Genomic DNA, 12,870 nt, shown 5'->3' with positions numbered 1-12,870 from the left:
TGGGACCAGTCATTAGTGACTTCCATTGTTTGGACTCTGAGGTCTGATTTTTCAGGCATTTTCTCTTTGTTACATTGGAAATTACCTGTGTTATGTTGATTTTGCCTCATTTGTGACAGATCTGTTTCTGTTCTCTTTAGTTCTGTTATTCAGTAGCAGTGGGAGAGGCTATCACTTCTGATGTTTGCTCAGTCTTCTAATCTTCCCTAATCAGGGCTCTGAATTTGTTCTATTTTGAAGCAGGGTTGTGGGTGGGAAGCTTTGCTGTCTCTTGTAGTTTTGAGAGTCGAATAAGATGGAGAATGAGGAACTAGGATTCAGAAACTACCTGTAAATCACAATATTCACTGATTGTGGTATGAGTTCCCTAAGGCACACTCTCCACCACCACTCTATTTACAATACAGTGGGTATGTGTGGGTACCCCCTGAATCCGAGGTACAGTAACAGCAATGAGGAGAACATAGAAAAGTAGAATGAAGACAGACAAAACACACACACACACACACACACACACACACACACACACACACACACAAAAAGCAAAAACAGAAAGCAAAGCAAAAAACAAACACACACACACAAATCAATACCAAATCAAACTGGAAAAAAAGCAAAACAAGCAAACAAACAAAAAAGAAAAAAACAGGAATACCGACACACACACACACACACACACACACACACACACACACACATCCAATACAAAATGAAAAAAGAGAAGAGAGAAAAAAGGGAAATCAAATCAAACCCTCATGCATATATTCACACACACATTAGACTAAAAAAAGGGATGAACCAAAGAACAAATCAAACAAACTGTAAGATGAGCACTCAATTATTCACATACACACATAAACAGAAAACAAAAAATGAAAGAAGAAAGAAAGAAGAATGAAAAAGGAAAAAAAAGGTTGGGGGGGTGGACCACACTGAACCCTCACATACACATTCATGCACAAATGAAAAAGAAAAAGAAAAAAAAACAACAAAAAACAAAGAAACAATAAACAAAACAAAACAAAACCAAAAACCAGTCTGTCCTCTTGTGGCAGGTTTTGTAATTGTTCCTCTCAGCTGCTCACAGGTGAGCCTCTCTGCTGTCTCCTGTGGAGCTATGGCCTCATTCACAATCTCCCCAGTGTTCAGCCTGAGGAAGGAGGGGGATGGGGGTGGGGTGGGTGGGGCTTCATTTTTCTCATCTCACTCTTGTATTTTCAGGGCAATCCCCTCTGATGGGGAAGTGAGAGATTGTCTCTACCCCAGGTGCTGGCAGGGGGCACCCCAGCTAGGCTTATCCTGGAGTAGAGTCCTCCTATCACAACTGATGCCTGGGCTCCACCTGGATTTGTCTCTTTCAGTAGTGCCCCAGAAGATTGCTGGGGAGGAGCAGGTTGGTTCAACTCAGGACTCACCATTGATCTCTTTGGAGGTCTTCCTCATCCTTTTCTAGTCACATCTTTTGTCCCATGGTTGATTCAGGGTAGGGGGTGGGGTCTCTGAGACTCAGTACTCATTCTGTACATCTGGGGTTTGTAGTTTTGGAATATTCCCTCTGGGTCACAATTAACCCCTGAGCAGTTAATCTGCCAGTCACAAAGTTCAGGTCTGTTGGTCCATGGCGAGCAAGCAGGAGCACTTTCCTGCCCCGTTTTCAAGATGGTGGCAGGGTTCCTCTTTCATCTTCTCCAGTGAGGCTCTGTCTCTGGGCTCTGTTGCTGTGCTCCCTCTGCATCCTTTGCTGCCAGTGTCTGGCCAGGCACTGCTGTGGTGAGGCAGAACCTGGAGCCGGCAATCATTATTGGCAACTTCTTCCTGGAAAGGGTTTTGCTGATTTTAAAAAATATGGTGCTTGGCTTCTGCAGCTGGGAAGTACTAGTGTCCAAGCAGAGCAGGTGTGGTACCAGCCGTTTCACCAGGAGAGCCCTGGTCATTTACTCCTGAGTCCCCACTCAGTCAGCTCCTCACATGCCCACTTACTCACAGATGCATATGCAACATTTTCCAAGTCCTCACTCACGCTGGGACTTGCATAGTCTGACTGGTTCCACTGCTATCTTCCCAAAAGTCTACCTAATGGATCTTTTAAATATTTTCCCCCTTATCATTCTCCCATCAAAGTGTATAACCACAAATCCACTGTCTGTCGATCCACTGTGGCTCTTTGGAGAACCACAGACCTTTATAATATCTAAGATCATTACTGCTGCAACCACCTCCAGACCCAAATTTTCACCTCCTTGCAGGTGATATTACTCTAGTTCAGAGTGCATGGTGTAGAGGTTAAAAGCACCATCTTGGGAGCCAACTCTGCCCCTTATCTGGTATTTGACAATTGGACTAGTTACTTAGTTCTTCCATCTATCAATTTCCTTCTCTGTAGACTTGGGATGCTAAAAAACAGTACCTACTTCAAGGGGATTTTTATGAGAACTAAATGAGTTATAAAGCACTGTACAAATGTTGGCTATTATTGTTTTTTAAAGAGTTCTTTTATTTTGAAAAATAGTTCAAAATCTATTGGATAGTATGGGTACCAAAATCCCTCCCATTTCTGAAAAGTGGATATTTCCATACTACCTTCGGATTATGTTTTCATAGGAAAATGGGCCATGAATCATTATTCTGTGTTTAAAATTTCCTTCTCCTGTCTTTACATTTATTTCTGTACTTTCTCAAAAATCACATTGCATAAGAGCCTGGCCTTAATGATTTTTAAGGACCACCTTGAGTACTTTATGGTTCTCATAATAGGATTCATGGATTCAGTCAGCTGCATAAGAATTTGGAATGGAAAGTAATGTCAATTTCAGTTCAGTAAGCTTATTTCATCCTAGGAATCTCTGCACATGGGGAAATACATGAAGTAGCTTGCCTTCTGAGTACATTCAGCTGATCATAATTCATCATACAGGCATGGAAGATGGAATGGGCTCATTGAGCCCAGGTTGTGCTCATTAACTACCTGCTCATAGGTCCAAAAGCCTCCGTTTGTTTATGTAATTCAGTCTGGTATTTAATCACTGGTTAATTTGATGCTGTAGTAAATCAGGTCTAAACCTTCATCACCAATCATTTATTTTTAAAAGATGAAAGTGTGTACACTTTATTTTGACTACTTGATAATAATTTGATCAAGTGACTAAAGGAGATTGCTATCTAATAATTAACTGAGAAAGGTGGATGTTTTTGTAGAGGAGGGGGAAGCTATTTTTGCCTAGTAGAGAGGCAGAAGAGAGTAGATGACAGAGGTTGAAATTCTCTGAGGTCCTTCCCACTGGTTAGCCTCTTGTGTCTCCATAAAATAAAAATGTTAATAATACCTATTTATATGGTACTTGTAAATATGAAATAAATTAACACATGCAAAATGCTTTAAACTGTGCTTGGCACAAAGTAATGATCAATAGATGATACCTTTCTTATAAAAAATAGTTGCAATCAGAGATAAAGAGTAAATAGATAGCTTTCCTGGTGGTATTGCACTATCCCATCTAGTTCTCTCTTGATTGACTTGTGTAAAGCAAGAGAAGTTGTCATCTAATGGAATCAAAATGATAATGAGAGGCCATCACCATTTTATGAAAGCAGGTTTCTTGTCTTCTCAAGGCTCAAAACAAATATCTTCTGGGTGATTCCTTCCTCAATCTCTTTCACTGGAATTAGCCTCTTTTTTCTCTTTTTCTTCTTTCTCTAGTAGAACTTGGATTGTGCTTACAAGGTTCATGTGCATGGGATTGCCTCTCTGCTGGATTGGTATAGGTTCCTTGAAGGCAGAGACCACATCCCACTGACATTTGGAAACTTTACTGCCTATAGCATTCAGCAGTCTTTGAAACTCAAAATCTCCTGAATTTATTTTCCTAATTTCAGAGAAGGCAAAAGACCACTGTTGCGTTTTCAGGATGTTCTTTAATTAGTCCGACTAACTCCCAAGTCATGAAGAAATGCTGGAAACTTTTGGAAGCACTCATTGGTTTTGTTGGTACCATAGCTGAAGTAGAGTTCAGACACCGATAAATTCAAATAGTCTGGTCACAGCCTGAGGCCAAGACTGAAATTAATCACCCTTCACTCAGTGTGTTTCTTTTTTTGGAGACACTTGGCATCAGTTTTATGGACATTCTCAAAAGTCAGAAACACTAGGCTGGGGAGAAAGCCATGAGGTGTTTTCTTACAATACCTTTCCAGCAGCAGTTAGAATTTGGTCTACTGTGATTTCCAAGGACATAAAAAGATGTGTTACTTTATGACAGTGTTTGATTCTGAAATTGAACCAACAAAGGAAAAAAAAAATCTCGCATAAATTTCAAAATATTTGACATAGCTACATGTGGAAAATACTTAAAAAATGTGTGCAATCCAGCAACCTAATTTGTACCTTCTGATGGATTTAACCTTGCTGAAGAAGACTTCTTTATCATGCACATTATTACCAAAAAGTAATTTGAATTTTTAATCTGACAATATTCGATCTAGCAGTCAACACATTTGTTCGACACATTTCGTAGAAGATGATATGAAAATTCATTTTAACAGGCAACTGAGAAATGTGTAGGGTTATTATATTAGTCATCTCAGGCTGCCATAACAAAATACCATAGTGACAGGGTGACTTAAATGACAAAAAATTATTTTCTCACAGTTTTGGAGGCTGTAGGTCTGAGTTAGGTTGCCAGCGTGGTCAGGTTCTGGTGAAGGCTCTCTTCCTGACTTGCAGACAGCTGCCTTCTCTTTGTGTTTTCATATATAAGCATGAGCAAATTCTCTTGTGTCTCCTCTTTAAGGACACTAATCCTTTAGTGAAGGTTTCACCCTGATGACCTCATCTAATCCTAATTACCTTACAATGTTACCAACTCCAAATACCATCACATTGGGAGTTAAGGCTTCAACATATAAATTTTGGGGGGACACAATTTAATCCATTTAATCCATAGCAGTTATCTAGGACTCTCTCTAGACTGTCTTATTTATCATTTTCTTTTATATTCTCTTCTTTTTTCTTTGATTCTCTCTCCCTTCTCTTCCTTCCTCTGTCTCTCTTCCTTTCATGTTTCTTCTCTCTCATCTTCCCTCTCCTCTCTTCCCTCTCATCTCTCTTCTCTTCATTTTCCCTCTCCACCCCCTCTTTTTTCTCTTTTCCCTCTCTCTTCTCTCTCACAGTCCACTAAATCTCCTTGTAATAACATGCTTAAAGGCACAGACATCCATTAGTTAAATCTAATAGATGGAGGTGATTTTCTTGGTTAAAAATGGTTGAAGAAAAAATGGAGCCAATATATATTAAAATATAATGCTAGAATTTTCAGCTTCTCTAGAAAGATCAGAGATGTAGCCCACATTTTCTGAAGGCAACACTATAAGGAAAAGAGAACAGACTCTGGAGCTGTGCTGCCTGAGCTCCTATCCTGGTAGTCCAGGTCTACTTGCTAGATCTTTGACAATGTACCATGCATTTCTATGTCTGTAATTCTTCATCTGTAAAGTGAAGATTATTTTAATATGTATTTTATAGTGTGTGAGTATTAAATGAGGAATACACTTAAGGCACTTACCACTGTGCCTGATACACAATAAGTGCTAGGTAAGCAATGCCTCCCATCACTCCTTTATGGCCATGTTTGGCTGGAGCTCTGGTTTTTCCACAGTTCATACTCCTCCTACTGTTTTCTTATCACTGAGATTTTTCCATGATTTATCATTGACCTTGCTTTGTGATTTTTCCCTTAAAAGAGTGCTCCATCTCTTTGTTCTTAGAATAGAAAAATGAGAGAGGGGAAGAAAGAGAGCAAGAGAGAACGAGAGAGAGCACTAGCTTTATGCTTTAAGAAAAAATTTATTTCTTTGTAGTAGAGGTGTGTTTTGCATATATATGTGTTATCTAGCTTCTGTAGGCATTTGATTTATATTCCTAGATTCTATAGGCATTTGATTTTTTCTCTTGATTTAGGAAGAAAACTATAATTATAGCAAACATAAAACATTGGATAAAGCACTGATTCCAGAATTAAAGACCTTGATTCTGTTCCCAGTGCAATGATTATCTGTATACCTTTGGGCAAATAAGACTTTTCCTTTGGTTCTTTGTTTTCTTACCTGTAAAAGGAAATAGTAATCCACATCCTACCTGCCTTTATTTTTTTTTAGAATGGTTCTAGGTTCATAGTAACATTGAAAGCACAGAAATTGCCCATATGCCCTCTGTCTCTATATATGCATCATTCACTAAGATTTATTATGACAGATGAACCTACGTTGACACATCATAATCACACAGAGACCATAGTTTCCTTTAGAGTTCACTCTTGGTGTTGTATATTCTATGAGTTTGGAAAATGTATCCACAATTATAGTATCATAGAGAGTATTTTCACTGCCCTAAAACATCACTAGATTTTTATAAACACAAATCAGAGATCGCACAGGCCCAAAGTCTTAAAAATATTCAGTATGACACATTTGGAAAGTGTTGAGAGCTGTAATATATCAACCAATTGGCCACCACCACTGTTTTTTGATAGCTCCTGGTTGTTGCAAAGTCAATAGGTTAAAGTATGGTAAAATTGCTCTGCAGGCTACCTTACCAGACCATGGAGAACTTGCCCCGAGCTGTTTTTGTGTCACTGTCTTTTTGCTCATCCTGGCGGCTATTAGTATTCAGAGGGGATGCCAACTCAGTTGACACAGGTATCAAGGAACAGTGTGAGGGATCAGGTCATCTTAATAAGAATTTTCCAGGACCTGTGTTTTGAAAGGCATCTGGAATATCTGCAAGCTCCTCCTGCAAGGGAAGGACGTGCCCAAGAGAAGCTGTTTCAGAGGCAGGCTTTTTTGATGAGTGGACAAAATATCTGAATGTGTCAAGTACTTTGGGATCAGTGGGTTACTAAATGGTCTCTGGTCCAACTCCCTCAATTGTCTAGAAAAGAAAAATAACTTAACCAGTGCCACAATTAGCCTAATGAAAACCAAACCCCCCCCCCAAAACAAAGAAGAATAAGACTTGACTCTTAACTGTTAATCTAGTGTCCTTGGTCCCACAGTCAAAGTGGAAAGGGAATGCTCTACAGTGTCACATGAAATTCTAGGTACTCTACATGTAGTATATGATGTTGGTTCATGGGATCGTTAGAAGTCATGATGTGAGGTGCACACAGTGCTTGGCACAGAGCATGGTCTCAATAGATATTGGTTTTCTTTCCCCACTGTGTTTGTTTTATAAATTGACACAGGAAGTGGGACGTGACTTTTCTTTTCCCCTGCCCTGAGTTGTTTTTTTTCTAGGGCATTTTTATGTAACAAGTCTGGGTAGATAATGTCATTTTATTAAGAGAATTCTTTGCATCTGCCTCTATCTGTCATCCAGATCATGCACGCTATTTTAATGATGATGCCAAATTCAAGTCTGTGTTTGTTCTGAACTCTTATGCAGATGAAAGCTGGTGATATGTGAAGAATCATTTTGTCATATCAAGTTTCATTTTAAAATTCATAAGTATACCTTTTAAAGCAAAAACAAACTACTTCACTATCCCAGGAAAGGATATAAATCATGTATTTTTTATTACCTCAAAAGACCACCAGAAGATGAGCTTTAATATTTCAAAAGTGACAAGCAATTTATATGAATGAATCGCAATTTAAACTCCATTATACTTGAGACGATATATATTGCAGTGGGGTTTGTAGATGTGTCTCTAACAATATTTAATAATAATAATAATAAACACAGGCATTTTTGTTACTACTTTCTAATTCTTTTTTTTTTTTTTGAGTTGGAGTCTCACTCTGTCACCCAGACTGTAGTGCAGTGGCCACTCCCGGTCACCGCAGCCTCGACTTGCTGGGCTTGGCGATCCTTCCGCCTCAGCCTTCCAAGGAGCCGGAATTACAGGCGTGTGCTACCACGCCCGGCTGATTTTTTAATTTATTGTAGAGATGAGGTCTTGCTGCCCAGGTGGGTCTCGAACCAGCGGACTCAGTCAATTCACTCACCTCAGCCTCCCAAGGGCACGGGATTACAGGCTGAGCCACCGAGCCCGGCTACTTTCTAATTCTATACGAGGCACTTGATAGCCTTGAGCAATCTGAGTAGAGGCTGTATCAATCTGTGGATTCCAGCTGGGAGCGGAATGCTGCTGCCTGTTTTGGGGCCTTGGGTCACTGAAGCTTAAAGTGTGAAAGTATTAGGATTTGATTTAAAAGAGCCAAGGAAGCAGTGATGCGTGCATGGGGCAGCATTGCCATTTTAATAGAGAGTGTAATATTAGAACAAATGTCATGAATGGCATTGCACAAGGACATAGAATTTGGAGATCTGTTTCCATATACATTGTTATGTATATAACATAATCATAAATGTCGGACGTAGTTCACATAACCATAGCATCAGCATGGTACTGAGTGGTTGAACTGGCACAAAGAGTGTAATGCCAACCTTGAATTGATGTTGCTTGGGTTAAACCCCAGGTTTTTATGCTGACTGATTTTATTTTGGACAAGTGACCTAATAATCTCTCAGCCTCAGTTTCCTCATCATGGCATACAGATACCTACCTCCTAGAGTAGTCAAAAAGAGCAAATGGAATGACAAGATGCTCGGTGAAGAGTACCTAGCATAGTATCTGATATATAAAAATGGTTGACATTAGCTGGGCGTGGTGGCGCATGCCTGTAGTCCCAGCTACTTGGAAGACTGAGACGGAAGCATTGTCTGAGTCCAGTGGGTCGAGGCTACATTGGTCGTGAGTGTGCCGCTGTACTCTAGCCTGGGGGACAGAGTGAGACTTGACTCAAAAAAAAAATGGTTGACATTTATTGGATATTTACTAAATTCCAGTGGCTGTTCCTAGTTTTCCCTTATGAAATATGTACTATTAGCCTCTTACACATCTTGATATCACCTGTACCTAATGATATACTTTTTCCCCCCTTAAGTCATTCATCCTTCCAGTAGATGACAGTGTTTCTTAGAAACCATTTCTGGACTAATCCAGATTTTTAACTTGAGCCTGGACTTGTGTGTGTTCAACTTTCACCTTGAGATTCAGTCTCAGGCTTAGCGTGTGTTTTCCTTCTGGCTTCTGGGTGAATATCAACGTTGCTTAAAGAGACCTGCTGCATGCAGAGCATAGTCACCACCTTGGCAAAGGTCAGATTGTATTTCAGGTCTGTGCTTAACATCCTAGTTTCTGTGGGCCTTCTCAGTTTTTATCTTTGAATGTCAGTTTGTTCTTTCATTAGGGAGTAATGCTCTTTGTTTTGAAATTATTCATTACCTTTTAGAGTCTTTTGGCTATGAACAAAAAGCCACATTGTTCCTAGGCTCATTTAAAAAAATCTCAGTTGCTCACTATTTTTCAAGATTGTTTTCACAGGATATTTCAGCTCTCTGAAGATGTTAATTCTGTTTTGATTCTCTTTATAATCAGATTTGCTTTTGAAACACTCTTGAGTCCTATTGAAACTGTCTGCCGGGTTGTGTCTTTCCCTGAGGATGGCGAGGCAATCTTTTTCTTGGCAAACACATTGTCATTCCACCCCCTCCCATCCCCATCCTGGAACCTTGGGAGGCATCAATTCCTTCCTTTCTTCCGTCATCTTGTCTCAAGAGACTCAGCTGGATGACTTCGCCGTATTTTCTTCTTCCCTCACTATTTATACCACAAGGAAGATTTTGTATCTGGTGGTTGTGTGATGAAGGATAATCAACAGAGATAAGATTGTGACAGTTTAATTTTCTGGTACATTTGTCAACTTTTCAGCTTTATTTTAGTGCTGTCTTTTTCTGGACTGGTACCAAGAAATTATTAGATATGCAAGAGCTGAAATTACCAATTGTATGAACTAAAAACAAAACCTACTCACAAACACAACAGAGCATCAGGGCTCTATGGCCATGGGGTCTCAATGACTTGTAGAGAGCAAGAGTTGGATTCAATCTATGTGAAAAATTCCCACTGGGGTTTTCTAACCATCCTTTTTCTGGCTTTTGAAAATATTTTTATTCATGGCCTTAGAATCCTATGAAACAAGGAGCTAGCTTTGAGAGTTTCAGTCAAAATAAGCTTGTTATAGCCAAGTAACTCCTTCAAATCTAGATGAGGCAAAGGCCTCTCACAGTTATATGATGGCCTAAGGGAAATGAGCCAGGAGTTTTCTCTAGGAGGCGTCGACAAGGGTCTGTGACAGGGAAACATTCATTGCAGTCAGCAGTCTGGTTGGCAGCTATGGCCCATGGGCTGAAGATTGAATTGCCTCTAAGGCAAGTCCTGACTAGTTTCTCATCTTAAAGGATGACTGGGCATCCCAACAGAGTAAGATGTGGTTCAATGTGGCTGTATCTCTGTGAGTAAAATACCAACGTGGTTTAGCCTCCAGCGTGCCCTGCTCCAATCAATTCTCTTCACTATAGCTGGAGTGATATTTTCAAAAACAGAAATTGGACTGTACTACTACCCTGATTAAAGGCTAAGCTCCTTCACATGGTCTATAAGGCCCAGCTGAATCTGGCCCATGCTTATTTTTCCAGGTTCATTTCAAATGGGCAAAGCCTCTTCTCATAACTGAGTCACCCTGAAAATTCTTCTGTCTCTGGCAGATTATTCCTCTTCCCTTTGCCTTTTTCACTTCTATTTCATATTGCAGATGAAGCATCACTTCCATATAGAATCCTTTTTTGACCCTCTCAGAGTAGGTCAAATTCCTTGTTGAAAGGTCTCACATCCTTGGTTGAATTTATTACACATTTCACTCAATGTCTTGCCAGTCTGTGAGGTCCAGGTGGCATTTTGTTCATCAGCCTGCCTGAGGGCTTATTAGAAGGCTAACTAATGTTCTTTGAACATACACGGCTAAGTGATTCTCTCCCTTTCTAACTCCACAGAGACAAAAACTTTAGCCTCTATAGTCTTACTTGTTTCCCCACATTTTTTCTCTAAATGATGAAATCCTATTCATCTTTCAAGAGGAAGCTTAATAATATCCTTCTCTGAGATGCCTTTTATAGTCATTCTCTGTAGTAGTCAGGGGGCTCCAGAACTTAAATCAACAAAGGCGTATTTCTAGCTCTTGGAACATTTTCATCATGCTTGTCTGGTGGTTTACTCCTCACTCAGGAACCCAGGCTGAAGGAATCTCCAGCTCTGTGTTTCCAAGATTTCCAAGGTCATACAATACTATTCAGATTTCATGTTCCATCATGAAATGGATTTAAGCCATGCTTAAATTCAATGGTGCTATGTGCCCAGAAGGAGGTGAATTGGTGATATTCTATGAACACCACCAATGTCTACCAGCCACCTCAAAAACCTGGCTTCACTTGGTATTTCCAACCCTCACTTTCAGTGATCTATTTCTTCACCCTTATAGTCATACCAAAGACTTTATGGTCAGCAATAATTAAATCACTTCTGAAATCTTAATGCCACCACACTACTCTATGACTCCTCCTACTTTTTCAGCTTATGCATTCCAGTGCCCTTGCTGTAATAATTTCTTGCCTCCATTGGGATTCTTTCTGCAGGTTGAGTTCCCTAGAAGGCAACCTCTGAGATGGAAACTGGTATAAGGAAGTTGTTGATTGCCTGAGTTATTTCACTAATTTCTGGTGGTTTGTTCTTATTTCATAGTTAGGAAAGTCTTGCTAACTGTGGGTCTCCTTCTAAGACCTCAATTACACCACAGTAATTTTTATTTACAGACTGTCAGGGCTTTAGTACCGAAAAGAATCTGATGTTGTTTCATGGTATTTTATTAGGAAATAAATTAATCAACTTTTCTTTTAAAATTAAATAGACAGATGAGTTTCCTAGTGACTCAATGTAGTCATTTCTATTCTTAGTTTCTCTACATTAAGAATATTAGGACTTCAATGATTATCATAATAGAAAAGTTATATATGACTAATTATAACTTTTATGATACTTTCCTAAAATAAATCATAGTGAATAAGAGGTAGACTTCTGAATTCAAATCCCAGTTCTAGCATGTTCTAACGATGACTTTGTGCCACCTATTTAATATCTCCAAGCCTCAATTTTCTAGATTTAAAATGGGGGTAGTATTTGTATTTTGCTAGTGAAATTGCATGTGGATTAAAGTAGATAATGCCTTTGAAGGTACAAAGTATTAAATTCAGATCTGACCCTGAGGACAAACTGATAAGGCTGCTGGAACCCAAAGTAGTTAAATGCAGGTCACTAGCAGAACCAGAGTTAGAGCTCGTATTTTCTAATATTGCTCTCTTTAACCAAAGAACATAAATCCATTTTTGAAAACAATGTCCAGAAAAGATTAAACTCTGTACTTAAGTTTGTAGTTTATTTTAATTTCCGTCATGAACTTTTTTTGAGAAAGCAAGGAACGCTCTGACCTCTACACCAAACAGAATAATATAGTTTGTTGAATCAGCCCATCATTCTATCACATGGTACAGAGCCCCAGGTCAAGGGATGAAAGACATCAGTTTGCATCAGACAACAGCTACTGTCTGTATTCACAGTACAACATGGGAGAAACTGGCTACACCATCATTTTATAGCAGGTGGATTAAAGCATGTCTTAGTAAGACATACAAGCAGAGAGGGGCTGAATTCCCTTGATCTCTCTGATAAAAGCCGCACCATGTACTGTGGACACCCAATAAATATTAATTGGTATCAACTCAGTGGACATAAAACTTTTTTGATTTTGGACATTTAAGCAGAGTATCCTCTTTGGTAAGAAATAATTCAGTCAGCATACTTCTTGAGTTCTTAACTCTTATATCTCATCGTGCATCTTTCTAGAAATACTTCAAACTCAGGATAGGATCTAACGCACCAGTCGAATCTGTACTTAATCTGTGTTTTTACATCTTTCTTTGTG

The 12,870-nt window shown here is 39.3% G+C and overlaps 1 protein-coding gene across 1 annotated transcript in view; it reads left to right on the top strand.

The window, feature by feature from the left end:
* The window catches only part of LOC103256219 (protein kinase C-binding protein NELL1-like), a 405,234-nt gene that overhangs the window by 272,972 nt on the left and 119,392 nt on the right, over positions 1 to 12,870 (top strand). The gene's annotated exons all lie outside the window — the stretch shown is intronic.

Source organism: Carlito syrichta, unplaced genomic scaffold (genome assembly GCF_000164805.1).
Source record: "Carlito syrichta isolate Samal-C Ts95f unplaced genomic scaffold, Tarsius_syrichta-2.0.1 Scaffold289079, whole genome shotgun sequence".
Taxonomy (NCBI): domain Eukaryota; kingdom Metazoa; phylum Chordata; class Mammalia; order Primates; family Tarsiidae; genus Carlito; species Carlito syrichta.
Note: the sequence above shows the minus strand (reverse complement) of the source record. Positions and strands in the feature narration are given on the sequence as shown.